Below are 16852 nucleotides of genomic sequence, written 5' to 3'. Positions count from 1 at the left end.
TTGGCTTTTGCTGCCGTTGCTTTTGGTGTTTTAGACATGAAATCTTTGCCCATGCCTATGTCCTGAATGGTACTACCTAGGTTTTCCTCTAGGATTTTTATGGTATTAGGTCTAACATTTAAGTCTCTAATCCATCTTGAATTAATTTTCGTATAAGGAGTAAGGAAAGGATCCAGTTTCAGCTTTCTACTTATGGCTAGCCAATTTTCCCAGCACCATTTATTAAATAGGGAATCCTTTCCCCATTTCTTGTTTCTCTCAGGTTTGTCAAAGATCAAATGGCTGTAGATGTGTGGTATTATTTCTGAGGACTCTGTTCTGTTCCATTGGTCTATATCTCTGTTTTGGTACCAGTACCATGCTGTTTTGGTTACTGTAGCCTTGTAGTATAGTTTGAAGTCAGGTAGCGTGATGCCTCCAGCTTTGTTCTTTTGACTTAGGATTGTCTTGGAGATGCGGGCTCTTTTTTGGTTCCATATGAACTTTAAAGCAGTTTTTTCCAATTCTGTGAAGAAACTCATTGGTAGCTTGATGGGGATGGCATTGAATCTATAAATTACCTTGGGCAGTATGGCCATTTTCACAATATTGATTCTTCCTATCCATGAGCATGGTATGTTCTTCCATTTGTTTGTGTCCTCTTTGATTTCACTGAGCAGTGGTTTGTAGTTCTCCTTGAAGAGGTCCTTTACATCCCTTGTAAGTTGGATTCCTAGGTATTTTATTCTCTTTGCAGCAATTGTGAATGGAAGTTCATTCCTGATTTGGCTCTCTGTTTGTCTGTTACTGGTGTATAAGAATGCTTGTGATTTTTGCACATTAATTTTGTATCCTGAGACTTTGCTGAAGTTGTTTATCAGCTTAAGGAGATTTTGGGCTGAGACAATGGGGTTTTCTAAATATACAATCATGTCATCTGCAAACAGGGACAATTTGACTTCTTCTTTTCCTAACCGAATACCCTTGATTTCTTTCTCTTGCCTGATTGCCCTAGCCAGAGCTTCCAACACTATGTTGAATAGGAGTGGTGAGAGAGGGCATCCCTGTCTTGTGCCAGTTTTCAAAGGGAATTTTTCCAGTTTTTGCCCATTCAGTATGATATTGGCTGTGGGTTTGTCATAAATAGCTGTTATTATTTTGAGGTACGTTCCATCAATACCGAATTTATTGAGCGTTTTTAGCATGAAGGGCTGTTGAATTTTGTCAAAAGCCTTTTCTGCATCTATTGAGATAATCATGTGGTTCTTGTCTTTGGTTCTGTTTATATGCTGGATTATGTTTATTGATTTGCGAATGTTGAACCAGCCTTGCATCCCAGGGATGAAGCCCACTTGATCATGGTGGATAAGCTTTTTGATGTGTTGCTGAATCCGGTTTGCCAGTATTTTATTGAGGATTTTTGCATCGATGTTCATCAGGGATATTGGTCTAAAATTCTCTTTTTTTGTTGTGTCTCTGCCAGGCTTTGGTATCAGGATGATGTTGGCCTCATAAAATGAGTTAGGGAGGATTCCCTCTTTTTCTATTGATTGGAATAGTTTCAGAAGGAATGGTACCAACTCCTCTTTGTACCTCTGGTAGAATTCAGCTGTGAATCCATCTGGTCCTGGGACTTTTTTTGGTTGGTAGGCTATTAATTGTTGCCTCAATTTCAGAGCCTGCTATTGGTCTATTCAGGGATTCAACTTCTTCCTGGTTTAGTCTTGGAAGAGTGTAAGTGTCCAGGAAATTATCCATTTCTTCTAGATTTTCCAGTTTATTTGCGTAGAGGTGTTTATAGTATTCTCTGATGGTAGTTTGTATTTCTGTGGGGTCAGTGGTGATATCCCCTTGATCATTTTTAATTGCGTCGATTTGATTCTTCTCTCTTTTCTTCTTTATTAGTCTGGCTAGTGGTCTGTCAATTTTGTTGATCTTTTCAAAAAACCAACTCCTGGATTCATTGATTTTTTGGAGGGTTTTTTGTGTCTCTATCTCCTTCAGTTCTGCTCTGATCTTAGTTATTTCTTGCCTTCTGCTAGCTTTCGAATGTGTTTGCTCTTGCTTCTCTAGTTCTTTTAATTGCGATGTTAGAGTGTCAATTTTACATCTTTCCTGCTTTCTCTTGTGGGCATTTAGTGCTATAAATTTCCCTCTACACACTGCTTTAAATGTGTCCCAGAGATTCTGGTATGTTGTATCTTTGTTCTCATTGGTTTCAAAGAACATCTTTATTTCTGCCTTCATTTCGTTATGTACCCAGTAGTCATTCAGAAGCAGGTTGTTCAGTTTCCATGTAGTTGAGCGGTTTTGAGTGAGTTTCTTAGTCCTGAGTTCTAGTTTGATTGCACTGTGGTCTGAGAGACAGTTTGTTATAATTTCTGTTCTTGTACATTTGCTGAGGAGTGCTTTACTTCCAATTACGTGGTCAATTTTGGAGTAAGTATGATGTGGTGCTGAGAAGAATGTATATTCTGTTGATTTGGGGTGGAGAGTTCTATAGATGTCTATTAGGTCTGCTTGCTGCAGAGATGAGTTCAATTCCTGGATATCCTTGTTAACTTTCTGTCTCGTTGATCTGTCTAATGTTGACAGTGGAGTGTTGAAGTCTCCCATTATTATTGTATGGGAGTCTAAGTCTCTTTGTAAGTCTCTAAGGACTTGCTTTATGAATCTGGGTGCTCCTGTATTGGGTGCATATATATTTAGGATAGTTAGCTCTTCCTGTTGAATTGATCCCTTTACCATTATGTAATGGCCTTCTTTGTCTCTTTTGATCTTTGATGGTTTAAAGTCTGTTTTATCATAGACTAGTATTGCAACCCCTGCTTTTTTTTGTTCTCCATTTGCTTGGTAAATCTTCCTCCATCCCTTTATTTTGAGCCTATGTATGTCTCTGCGTGTGAGATGGGTCTCCTGAATACAGCAGACTGATGGGTCTTGACTCTTTATCCAGTTTGCCAGTCTGTGTCTTTTAATTGGAGCATTTAGTCCATTTACATTTAAGGTTAATATTGTTATGTGTGAACTTGATCCTGCCATTATGATATTAACTGGTTATTTTGCTCATTAGTTGATGCAGTTTCTTCCTAGCCTCAATGGTCTTTACATTTTGGCATGTTTTTGCAATGGCTGGTACCGGTTGTTTCTTTCCATGTTTAGTGCTTCCTTCAGGATCTCTTGTAAGGCAGGCCTAGTGGTGACAAAATCCCTAAGCATTTGCTTATCTGTAAAGGATTTTATTTCTCCTTCACTTATGAAACTTAGTTTGGCTGGATATGAAATTCTGGGTTTAAAATTCTTTTCTTTAAGAATGTTGAATATTGGCCCCCACTCTCTTCTGGCTTGTAGAGTTTCTGCTGAGAGATCTGCTGTTAGTCTGATGGGCTTCCCTTTGTGGGTAACCCGACCTTTCTCTCTGGCTGCCCTTAAGATTTTTTCCTTCATTTCAACTTTGGTGAATCTGGCAATTATGTGTCTTGGAGTTGCTCTTCTCGAGGAGTATCTTTGTGGCGTTCTCTGTATTTCCTGGATTTGAATGTTGGCCTGCCCTACTAGGTTGGGGAAGTTCTCCTGGATGATATCCTGAAGAGTGTTTTCCAACTTGGTTCCATTTTCCCCCTCACTTTCAGGCACCCCAATCAGACGTAGATTTGGTCTTTTTACATAATCCCATACTTCTTGCAGGCTTTGTTCGTTTCTTTTTCTTCTTTTTTCTTTTGGTTTCTCTTCTCGCTTCATTTCATTCATTTGATCCTCAATCGCTGATACTCTTTCTTCCAGTTGATCGAGTCGGTTACTGAAGCTTGTGCATTTGTCACGTATTTCTCGTGTCATGGTTTTCATCTCTTTCATTTCGTTTAGGACCTTCTCTGCATTAATTACTCTAGCCATCAATTCTTCCACTTTTTTTTCAAGATTTTTAGTTTCTTTGCGCTGGGTACGTAATTCCTCCTTTAGCTCTGAGAAATTTGATGGACTGAAGCCTTCTTCTCTCATCTCGTCAAAGTCATTCTCTGTCCAGCTTTGATCCGTTGCTGGCGATGAGCTGCGCTCCTTTGCCGGGGGAGATGCGCTCTTATTTTTTGAATTTCCAGCTTTTCCGCCCTGCTTTTTCCCCATCTTTGTGGTTTTATCTGCCTCTGGTCTTTGATGATGGTGATGTACTGATGGGGTTTTGGTGTAGGTGTCCTTCCTGTTTGATAGTTTTCCTTCTAACAGTCAGGACCCTCAGCTGTAGGTCTGTTGGAGATTGCTTGAGGTCCACTCCAGACCCTGTTTGCCTGGGTATCAGCAGCAGAGGCTGCAGAAGATAGAATATTTCTGAACAGCGAGTGTACCTGTCTGATTCTTGCTTTGGAAGCTTCCTCTCAGGGGTGTACTCCTCCCTGTGAGGTGTGGGGTGTCATACTGCCCCTAGTGGGGGATGTCTCCCAGTTAGGCTACTCAGGGGTCAGGGACCCGCTTGAGCAGGGAGTCTGTCCCTTCTCAGATCTCAACCTCCGTGTTGGGAGATCCACTGCTCTCTTCAAAGCTGTCAGACAGAGTCGTTTGCGTCTGTGCAGAGGTGTCTGTGTGTCTTAGTTTACTGTGCCCTGTCCCCAGAGGTGGAGTCTACAGAGACAGGCAGGTTTCCTTGAGCTGCTGTGAGCTCCACCCAGTTCGAGCTTCCCAGCAGCTTTGTTTACCTACTTAAGCCTCAGCAATGGCGGGCGCCCCTCCCCCAGCCTCGCTGCTGCCTTGCCGGTAGATCACAGACTGCTGCGCTAGCAACGAGGGAGGCTCCGTGGGTGTGGGACCCTCCCGGCCAGGTGTGGGATACGATCTCCTGGTGTGCCTGTTTCCTAAAGCGCAGTATTGGGGTGGGAGTTACCCGATTTTCCAGGTGTTGTGTGTCTCAGTTCCCCTGGCTAGGAAAAGGGACTCCCTTCCCCCTTGCGCTTCCCAGGTGAGGCAATGCCTCGCCCTGCTTCAGCTCTCGCTGGTCGGGCTGCAGCAGCTGACCAGCTCCGATCGTCCGGCACTCCCCAGTGAGATGAACCCAGTACCTCAGTTGAAAATGCAGAAATCACCGGTCTTCTGTGTCGCTCGCGCTGGGAGTTGGAGACTGGAGCTGCTCCTATTCGGCCATCTTGCTCCGCCCCATACCACTTCTTATATAGTATAAGAAACTTAGAACATTATCCTTCCATTTCTCTCTTCCTACTTTTTGTGCTATCATCGTCACATTTTTACATATAAAACCCAGAACTCATTATTTTTGCTGTGAAGAGTAAATTATTTTTAAAACTAATTAAATAATAGGAAACATTTCCAGTTTTCTTCATTCTTCTGCATAACCCAGGATTTCCACTTGGTAACACTTTCCTTTTGTATGTATAACTTCCTTTACATAAATAACTTCCTCTGAGATTTCTTATAGTAAAGGTCTACTGGTGACCAATTCTTTTTTTTTTTTTTGAGACGGAGTCTCGCTCTGTCGCCCAGGCTGCAGTGCAGTGGCGTGATCTCGGCTCACTGCAAGCTCCGCCTCCCGGGTTCACGCCATTCTCCTGCCTCAGCCTCCCGAGTAGCTGGGACTACAGGCGCCCACAACCGCGCCCGGCTAATTTTTTGTATTTTTAGTAGAGACGGGGTTTCACCGTGGTCTCGATCTCCTGACCTTGTGATCCGCCCGCCTCGGCCTCCCAAAGTGCTGGGATTACAGGCTTGAGCCACCGCGCCCCGGCCGGTGACCAATTCTTGAGGCTTTTGTATATCTCAAATGCCTTTATTTCACCCTCATTTTTGAAAAACATTTTCAGTGGATACAGAATTACAAGATGACGGCCGTTTTTACCTCAATACTATAAATATATTGTACCATTGCTTACTTGTTAGCGTTGTTTCTAACAAAAACAACAAAAAACGATATGCTGTTATCTTTTTTCCTTTACTCGTTGTCTTAGTTCTTTTGCTTGTGATATGTCTTTTATTTCCTGGGTGCTTTAAAATGTTTGTTTTTACCACTGTTTTTACATAGTCGGATTAAGAGGTTCATTGCTATAGTTGTTTTCTGATTCCTTGTGCCTAGCTTTTGTAGAAATATTGAGTTTATATTGTCTATTATTTTTAAATATATTTTCTTTTCACTCCTTTCTTTCCTTTGTGGGTTCCAAATACATGTATATTAGCTTCCTTTAAGTTGTGCCAAATCTTATTGGTGTACTCCTTTTCACATTTATCAGTATTTTTACTCTCTAGTTTTCACTTTAGATACTTTATATTGGCATGTTTACAAATGGCTTAATCTTTACATCTCATTGTCTATTCTATATTTAATCCCAGTATAGTTTTCACCTTAGTCACTGAAGTTTTAGCAATAAAATTGACTTTAGAGTATATTTTGTATTCTGTGTCTTTACTTAGTATTATAGATGTTTTCTCTAGCTTCTTTAACATATTGGCTACCAATTGTATCATCTGTGTCAATTCTGCTTCAGGTATTTTTAAAATTGTTACACAATTGTACATAAGAATGGGGGACATATGATATGTTGTACCATGCATAGAATGTATATTAATAAAGTCAGGGTATTTAGGATATCCAAACCCACAAGCATTTTCATATCTAGGTGCTAAGAACATTCAAGTTATTGAAATGTACAATACAATGTTGTTAACTGTAGTCACCGTCCTCTGCCATCAAACATTAGAATCTATTTCTTCTGTGTGTATTCATTAACCAACCTCTCTTCGGACACTTCCTACATCCACATCTTTTTCAGCCTCTGATAACTGTCAGTCTACATACTATCTCCATTAATTCAACCGTTTTAGCTCCCACATATGAGTGAGTACATGTGATAATTGTCTTTCTGTATCTGGCTTATTTCACTTAATATAATGACCTCCAGTTCCAGTCATGTTACTGCAAATAACATGGTTTCATTCTTTTTTTATGGCTGAATAGAATTACATTCTGTTAATAATCATATTTTCTCGATCTATTCATTTGTTGACATTTAGGTTGCTTTTTTGTCTTTGCTGTTGTGAGTAATGCTACAAAAAACATGAGAGTGCAGGTATCACTTTGTCATACTGATTTCCTTTCCTTTGAATAAATACTTCATAGTGGGATTGCTGGATTTCATGGTAGTTCAGTTTTTTGTTATTTTGAGAAAACTCCATACTGTTTTTCATACTAGCTGTACATATTTACATTCCCACCAACAATATATGAGTCTCCTTTTTGCATCCTCACCATCATGTGTGATATTTTTTCTCTTTTTAGTAATAGCCATTCCAACAGGAGTAAGATGATATCTCATTGCGTTTTTGATTTGCATTTCCCTGATGATTAATGATGTTGAGCATTTCTGCATATGCCTCTTGGCTATTTGTATTTCTTTAGACAAATGTCTATTTAGCTCTTTTACCAACCTTTTAATAGGAGTATTCGGGTTTTGTTTGTTTATTTTACTGTTGAGTCATTTGAGTTACTTGTATACTCTGGACATTAATTCCTTGTTGTATGGATATTCTGCAACTATTCCCTATACTTGAACAGGTTGAATCTTCAATCTAATTGATTATTTTGCTGTGCAAAAGGTTTTTCTTTTAATATATTCTCATTTGTCTATTTTTGTTTTAGTTGCTTGTGCTCTTGGGGTCTTAGCTATAAAATCATTGCCTAGACTAATGTTCTGAGGTGTTTTCTCTGTATTTTATTTTACTAGTTTTATAGTTTCAAGTCCTATGTTTTTTTGAGTTGAATTTTGTTCATGGTAAGAGACTTGGGTCTAGTTTTATTCTTCTGTATGTGGATATCCAGGTTTTGCAGCACATAAGGAAAATGAGCAGTTTTCTATAAGTTATATTGACTATATGACCTGACTTATTCATGTCATTCCATAATCTGTGATTCATTCATGTTTATCTTCTCCATTTCTAAACTAAGATTAATAAGTAAATATATGAGGCCACTAGTATCCTTTTTAAATTCTTTTTAAAACAGTTTTAAAATATGTATATATGTAGTTTTTTCAAGGAATATGTAATACTAGGAAGTTATTAAACTATTCATTAAATTTGTAATCCATTGAATGAACTCAAGAAAATATTCTAAACTTATTGTTCTACATTATGGGGGCCTTTGGTGGGTTTGTGCTGTAGGCTTATCTGACAGATTTGGTGGTAGTTTTGAGGGGTTTTGATACTGAAATGTATATTTTAAAATCGACCACTTCGGAGATTCTACAGAAATATTGAGGATTCTTACCTAACTGAATAACAGGTTTTCTCTAATTAAGGTTACCATTAAAAAACTACAAGAAGTCGATGGGTGCAGCACAGCAACATGGCACAAGTATACATATGTAACAAACCTGCACGTTATGCACATGTACCCTAGAACTTAAAGTATAAAAAAAAAAAAAAACTACAAGAAGTCAAAATTTTCTTAAGACAGAAAACATACCATAGCACTTTTAAAACATGGTTTTTATAACGACACTTTTCTTTGTAAGTTTAACATATTAATTTTAGTTTCTACAATTATTATTATACTTATGAAACTGAGTATAGAAAAGGACAGAAAGGGAAAATATGCTATAAGGTAACCAGAGATGTTATCATTTTCATAATATTTTTTCTCTCTCTGCTAAGTGTTTCTTATGTTGACAGCCATTTAATTATATTTTTCTAAGTTTGAATAAGTCCATATTTTCCATTAAAATGTTTTAGGTTCGCGGGTATACGTGCAGGTTTATTACATGGGTAAATTGCATGACACAGAGGTTTGGTGTACAGATTATTTCATCAACCAGGTAATAAATGTAGTATTCAATAGTTGATTTTTTCATAGTACTCAATAAGTGGTTTTTTGAACCTCACCCTCCTCCCAACATCTACACTCAAATAGGCCCTGGTGCCTATTTTTCCTGACTTAGTGCCTATGTGTACTAAATGATTAGGTCCCCACTTGTAGGTGAGAAGAAGCAGTATTTGTTTTTCTGTTTCTGTATTAATTTGTTTAGGATAATGTCCTCCGGCTGCATCTACGTTGCTGCAAAGATCATGAGCCCATTCTTTTTTTATAGCTACATAGTATTCCATGGTGTGTATGTACCACATTTTATTTATTCAGTCCACTGTTGATTGGCATTTAGGTTGATTCCATGTCTTTGCTATTGTGAATAGTGTTGTGATATATGTACATGTGCATGTATCTTTATAGTAGAATGATTTATAATCATTTAGATATATACCCAGCAATGGGAATGCTAGGTCAAATGGTATTTCTCTTTTAATTTCTTTTTTTAAAAATTTATTTATTATTATTATACTTTAAGTTCTAGGGTACATGTGCATAACGTGCAAGTTTGTTACCTATGTATACTTGTGCCATGTTGGTGTGCTGCACCCATCAACTCGTCAGCACCCATCAACTCGTCATTTACATCAGGTATAACTCCCAGTGCAATCCCTCCCCTCTCCCCCCTCCCCATGATAGGCCCCGGTTTAATTTCTTTGAGAAATCTCCAGATTTCCACAGTGGATGAACTAGTTTACATTTCCACCAGCTATGTATAAGAGTTCTCTTTTCTTTACAAAGTCACCAGCATCTGTTTTTATTTTGTCTTTTTAATAAATAACCATTCCGTCTGATGAAGATTTTCTCTCATTGTGGTTTTGATTTTTATTTTGCTAATCATCAGTGATGCTGAGCGTTTTTATATGCTTGTTGGCCATGTGTATGGCTTCCTTTGAAAAGTGTATGTTCATGTCTTTACCCATTTTCTAATGGGATTGTTTTTTGCTTGTTGATTTAAGTTCCTTATAGATTCTGGATATTAGACCCTTTATCAGATTCATCACTGACAAATGTTTTCTCCCATTCTGTAGGCTATCTGTATGCTCTGTTGATAGTTTCTTTTGCTGTGCGGGAGCCCTTTAGTTTAATTTGGTCCCACTTGTCAATTTTTGTTTTGTTGCAGTTGCTTTTGGAGTCTCTATCATGAAATCATTGCCTGGGCCAGTGTCCAGAATGGAATTTCCTAGCTTTTCTTCTAGGGTTCTTATACTTTTAGGCTTTACATGTAAGTCTTTAATCCATCTTGAGATCATTTTGTATATGGTAAGGGAAAGGAGGTCTAATTTAAATCTTTAGCATATGGCTTGCTAGGTTTCCCAGCACCACTTATTGAATAGGGAGTTCTTTCCCCATTGCTTGTTGTTATCAGCTTTGTCAAAGATCAGATGGTTGTAGGTGTACAGCCTTATTACTTGGTTCTCCAACGTATTCCATTGGTCTATACGTCTGTTATTGTACCAGTACCATGCCAGTTTGATTACTATAGCCTTGTAGTATAGTTTAAAGTCAGGTAGTTTGATATAACCAGCTTTGTTCTTTTTGCTTAAGATTGTTTTGGCTAAGCTCTTTTTTTCTCCATATGATTTTCAGAATTTTTTTATAATTCTGTGAAAAACGTTATTGGTAGTTTGATAGCAATAGCATTCAATCTGTAAATTTCTTTGGGCACTGTGGTCATTTTAACAATATTGTTCCTTCCCACCTATGAGTATGGAATGTTTTTCCATTTGTTTGTGTCATTGCTGATTCCTTTCAGCAGTTTTTTTCAATTCTTGTTGCAGCCATGTTTCACTTCCCTGTTTACCTCTATTTCTGAGTATTTTATTCTTTTTGTGACAATTGTGAATGAATTGTGTTCTACATTTGGTTCATAGCTTGAACAGTATTGGTGCATGGAAATGCTTGCTACTAATTTTTCTACATTGATTTTGTATCGTGAAACTTTGTTGAAGTTGTTTATCAGATGTGGGAAACTTTTGGCAGAAATTATGAAGTTTTCTAGGTACAGAACCATATCTTCTGCAAACAGGGATAGTTTGACTCTCTCACTCTTCCTATTTGCATGTCTTTTATCTTTCTCTTACCTGATTGCTTTTGCGAGTCTTCCAGTATTATACTGAATAGAAGTGATGAGAGTGGGCATCCTGGTCTTCTTCTAGTTCTCAAGGGGAATGTTGCCAGCTTTTGCCCATTCAGTATGAGGTTGACTGTGGGTTTCTCATGGATGGCTCTTATTATTTTGATGCATATTCCTTCAGCGCATAGTTTTTTAAGGGTTTTTAACACCCAGGAATGTTGAATTTTATTAAAAGCTTTTTATACATCTATTGAGATGATCATGTGTCTTTTTAGTTCTGTTTATCACATTTCTTGATTTGCATATGTTGAACCAACCTTGCAACCCAGGTATGAAGTCTGCTTAATCATGGTGGATTAAGTTTTGATATACTCCTGGATATTTGCTAGTGTTTTATTGAGGATTTTTGCATCTGTGTTCAATAGGGATATTGGCTTGAAGTTTTTGTTTTGTTTTTTATTCTCACTGTGATTCTGCCCAGTTTTGATATGAGAATAATGCCTGCTTTCTCATGAGTGAGGGCAGAGTCCCTACTCCTCAACTTTTTGGAATAGTTTCAGTAAGATTGTTAGCAGCTCTGCTTTATACACATGGTAAAATTTGGCTGTGAATCTGACTGGTCTAGGGCTTTTTCTGGTTGTAGGTTTTTCGTTACTGATTCAATTTCAGAACTCATTATATGTCTCTTCAGGGTTTTGTTTTCTTCCTGGTTCAATCTTGGAAGGTTGTATGTTTCCAGGAATTTATCCAATTTTTTTGGCTTTCCACTTTGTGAGCATAGAGATATTCATAATAGTCTCTGAGAGATCTTTCGTATATCTGTAGGATCGGTGTTAGTGTCCTCCTTGTGATTTATGATTGGGTTTATTTTGATCTTCTCTCTTTTTTTCTTTATTAGTCTAGGTGCTGGTGTATCAATCTTATTTAGTCTTTCAAAAATACACTTTTTAGTTTCCTTGATTTTTTGTATCTTTTTTGTCATTTCCATTTCAGTCAAATAGGCTCTGATTTTGGTTATTTCTTTTTTTCTGCTAGCTTTGTGGTTGATTTCCTCTTGTTTTTCTATTTCTTCTGGGTGTGATGTTAGATTGTTAATTTGAGGTCTAAGTTTGTGATGTGGGCGTTTGGTGCTGTAAACTTTCCTTTTAACACTGCTTTATCTGTGTCCCAGAGATACTGGTACATTGTATCTTGGTTTTCTTTAGTTCCACAGAATTTCTGGATTTCTGCCTTAATTCCTTTGTTTACTCAAAATTCACTCAGAAGCAGATTATTTAATTTACATGTAATTGTATGGTATTGGGAAATCTTTTCATTGATTTCTATTTTTATTTTTCTGCAGTCAGAGTATGGTTGGCATGATTTCAGTTTTTTTGAATTTGTTGAAAATTGTTTTAGGGCCTAATGTGTCATTAATTTTAGATTATATGCTATGTGCAAATGAGAAAAAATGCACATTCTGTTCTTGTTGGGCAGTCTGTTCTTTAGATGCCTGTCAGGTCAAGTGTAGAGTTTAGTTCCCAAATGTGTTTGTTAATTTTCTGTGTATGATCTATCTAAAACTGTCAGTGGGGTGTTGAAATCTTCCACTATTATTGTGTGGTCATCTCATTCTCTTTTTTTTTTTTAATTATTTTTTTATTATTATACTTTAAGTTCTAGGGTACATGTCATCTCATTCTCTTTGTAGCTCTCTGATATCTTGCTTTATAAATCTGGGTGCTTTGGTGGTGAGTGCATATGCATTTGAAATATTTAAGTCTTCTTTTTGAATTGAATATTTTGTCATACTGTAATGTCCTTCTTTGTCCTTTTTGATCATTGTTGGTTTGAAGTCTGTTTTTTTCCGAAACAAGAATAGCAACCCCTGCTCTTTTATGGTTTCCATTTGCTTGATAGATGTTTCTCCATCCTTTTACTTTGAGCCTATGGGTGTCTTTGCATGTGAAATGGGGCTCTTGAAGATAGCATACAGGTGGGTCTTGCTTCTTTCTCCAATTTGCTACTCTATGCCTTTTAAGTGGGGCATTTAGCCTGTTAATATTGATATGTGTGGATTTGATCCCATGATCATGTTTTTAGCTAGTTGTTATGTAAACATGATTGTGTAGTTGCTTTAGAGTATCAGTGGTCTATGTATGTAAGTGCATTTTTGTGGTGACCATTAACAGTCTTTCATTTCCATGTTTAGCATCCCTTAAAAAGCTCTTATAAGGCAGGTCTGGTGGTAATGAATTATCATAGCATTTGCTTGTCTGGAAAGGATTTCATTTCTCTTTGCTTATGGAGCTTCATTTGGCTGAATACAAAATTCTTTGTTGGAATTTTTTTCCTTAAGAGTACTGAATGTAGTCCCACCAGTCTCTTCTGGCTTGTCGAGTTTCTGCTGAAAAGTTCTCTGTTAACCTGATGGCATTCTCTTTGTAGATGAACTGTCCTTTCTCTGTAGCTGCCTTTAATATATTTTCTTTTGTATTGAGCTTAGAGAATATGATGACTATGTATCTTGGGGATGGTTGTCTTGTATAATATCTTACAGGGGTTCTCTGAATTTCCTGAATTTGAATGTAGACCTCTTTGGCAAGTTGAGGAAATTTTTGTGGACAATATCCTCAAATATGTGTTCCAAGTTGCTTGCTATCTTTTCTTCTTTTTCAGGTATGCCGATAGGTCATAGTTTTGGTGTGTTTACATAATCTCATATTTCTCAGGGGTTTTGTTCAAGTTTTAAAATTTTTTTCCCCATGTGCTCTTTATTTTTCTTTTTCTCCCAGCTTTTCATTTTGAAAAGTTTAAGTTGTAGATAAAAGTTGAAAAAAAAACCCGAATAATAACCCCATTATGCTCTCTACCTGGATCCAACAATGAGAGTTTTCCCACATTTGTTTTTATCTCTTGCTATATCTATGCCTATATATATATTTTTATTATACTTTAAGTTCTAGGGTACATGTGCACAACGTGCAGGTTTGTTACATATGTATACATGTGCCATGTTGGTGTGCTGCACCCATTAACTCGTCATTTACATTAGGTATATCTCCTAATGCTGAATCTCCCCCACTCCCCCCTCCCCCCTCCCCACAATAGGCCCCATATTTTAAATTAAAATTTATTTTTTTTTCTGACTGAGTTGATTTGAAGGACCAGTGTTTGAACTCTGAGATTCTTTCCTCATCTTGGCCCGTTCTGCTGTTAATACTTCCAATTATATAATAAAATTCTCAAAGTGAATTTTTAGCTCTATCAGATCAATGTGCTTCTTTCATAAAATGGTTATTTTGTCTTTCAGCTCTTGAATCATTTTACTAGATTCCTTATATTTCTTGGATTGGGTTTCAATTTTCTCCTGAATATTGATAATCTTAATTGTCATCTAGATTCTGAAATCTATGTGCATTGTTTTAAGCTGTTTCATTATGGTTCAGAACCACTACTGGGAAACTAGTATGGTCACTTGTAGATAAGAAGATACTCTAGCTTTTAGAGTTGCCAGAGTTATTGCACTGGTCCTTTCTCTTCTGTGTGGGCTGATGTTCCTTTAACCGTTGTATAATTTGAGTATAGTCAGTTGGCTTCATTTCTGGATGTTTTCAGAGGGCCAAGGCATTGTGCAGGATTTTTGTAGCTAAATTCTTGCCCTTGGTTTCACAGGGGAGTATATTAGCAAAGTATTTTTGGTGTTATAGTTTGGGCTGCAATTCAGTAGATGACGCTCAGGCATAATGGCTGGTAGATACGCTCTTGTCAGCCATATGGCTCCTCTGTATTCCCTCATGTTTGCAACCATGCTCCCTCTTAGTGCTCTGAGAGTATAGGCTCCTCTCCCGCTGGAGTGCTGGCCACAAATCTCAGCTTGGCATTTCTGAGTTTTGTACTGCAGCTATGGGATAAGCTCAGGCTTTTTGTTCACTCTCCAGCTTGTAGGCAGCAAGAGCAGAGACTTTGGCAATGACAATGGCTGAAAGTCATTCACTTGTTATTGGGAGCTCCACCCCAGAGAAATGTAGAGCCACTGCTAATTGGAATGATCAGCTGGGGATGGAGTGGCACATTACAGTTCTAAGCTAGGAGTTCCTACATTGTGAAGAGCGGGGGAGTGGGAAGCTCATGTGTCAGACACTCTGGCCTCCTCTCTGCAGGATAGCTGCAGCATGCTGGAGGTGCAAGCAAAGTAATCAGGGTCTTTACTGCCCAGCCCAAGGGCAGCAAGGGCATGTACCATGGAAATGGTTAAGGCAGAGGGGCCGTAAGTTGCCTGTGGGATTTCTACTCCAGAGAGACAGAGCCACTACCAACGGGAATGTTCAGCCAGGGTTAGAGTAGCTGTGCTATGGGCCCAAGCTGGGGCCCTGCCTGGTGAAGGGGAGGGGATCCAAGGGCTCACAGGGAAGAGAAACTGTCCTCCTCTACATTAGAGTAGCTGCCACATGCTGGAGGTGTGAGCAAAGCAATTGGGGTTTTTGTTTGTTCTTCAGGCCAAGTGCAGCAAGGGCAGGTGTCAATACAATGGCAATGGCAGAGAGCCTGTTGGTTGTCTCTGGGAATTCCACCCCAAAGAAACACAGAGCTTCCAATGACTAAAGTAATCAGGTGGGAGTAGTGTGGCCACACTGGAAACTCACTTGGGAGGCCTTGCCAATTGAGAAGCATTCTGGCTGCTTTCTGTATAGCAGCTGTGATATGCTGGAGGCATGCCACAGTTCATGCGCCCTTCACTGTCTCCCCAGATTGAGGGCAGTCACTTACCCTTTCCCTGTGGTAGGGAGCCTCCTTTGGCTCCATGTAATCCCTGATAGATGACTGTCCTGCCTGTCTCCTTTCTGCTTTCCGTGGGCTGTTGTTGCTTCCTCGATGAATCCCAATGTGGACTCCTGTACAATCCACTTGAAGAGGTAGTGCTTATGCGCCACTCTCTCTCCTTTCTGCCAGAGTGACTCACACTAGCTGCTTCTAGTCAGCCACCTTGACCAAATAGATATTATACTTTATAATGGTATGGAAAGGGAATTTTGAAAACTGTCATATTCTTAGGTAATTCATAAATTATAGTTTGTCGTCACTTAAATGACATACTTTGGTTATATTTCATCTCCATTTTAAAGTTAATAATTTCCCTTATTTACCCATATGTAGATGTAACTAACTTGACACATATATATCAAAGAATATTTTTTTTTCTCTTTAGTAAAGTTATATAGCCAAAGAAGCAGGAGATATTGAACTGGAAACTATACTCCAAATAAATATCTAAAATTTTCACTGTTTTTTTTTTTAAATCTTGCTCCCTGACTTGCTAGCAAACTCACTAAGAGCACAACTGCCAGCTCTTGATTTACTTCAAAGGAAAAATGTAACATCAGGAAAAAAAAAAACCACAAAATGTCTTCTTCATATCAGAAATTTTCTTATAGAAAATATGTGCCTAACATTTTAAATATTTTCAACAAGTATTGTTGTTTTCAGAATTACCAAAGAGTATTTTAATTTAATACTGCCTGACTTAAATTGAGATTTGCAGGGATTTAAAAGTATTGGTAAAGGATATATTCAAGTTGAATATATTAGCTATTTTCTGCCAAGTTGGAGTTCATTCACATTTGATAGGCAGTTAAAGTCTATATATACCTTTTTAAAGTGGTAGGCAGTTATACGTGGAAAATTCTATTTACAAAGCCTTGAAAACTGCATAATATAATGAGAAGAAAATTCATGAGACCCATGTCAAAAAAAAGTCAAGAAGGACTTCTTTTTTTTCTTTTTTCCTTTCTTTTCTTTTTTGAAATAGAAGGACTGTCACTGTGCCCTTTGTTATAATGGATGAGACAAAATGGATAGAGAATAAAGAATGATAGCTATTCTGAAGAATTCTGGCACTTCATATGATTGATCCCAAAAGCAACCTGGAGTGTGTTGTTTAAAACAAGATTATAAATATCTTT

This window comes from Macaca thibetana, chromosome X (genome assembly GCF_024542745.1).
Source record: "Macaca thibetana thibetana isolate TM-01 chromosome X, ASM2454274v1, whole genome shotgun sequence".
NCBI classification, from domain to species: Eukaryota; Metazoa; Chordata; class Mammalia; order Primates; family Cercopithecidae; genus Macaca; species Macaca thibetana.
The sequence above is the reverse complement of the archived record's forward strand: the minus strand, read 5'-3'. Positions refer to the sequence as shown.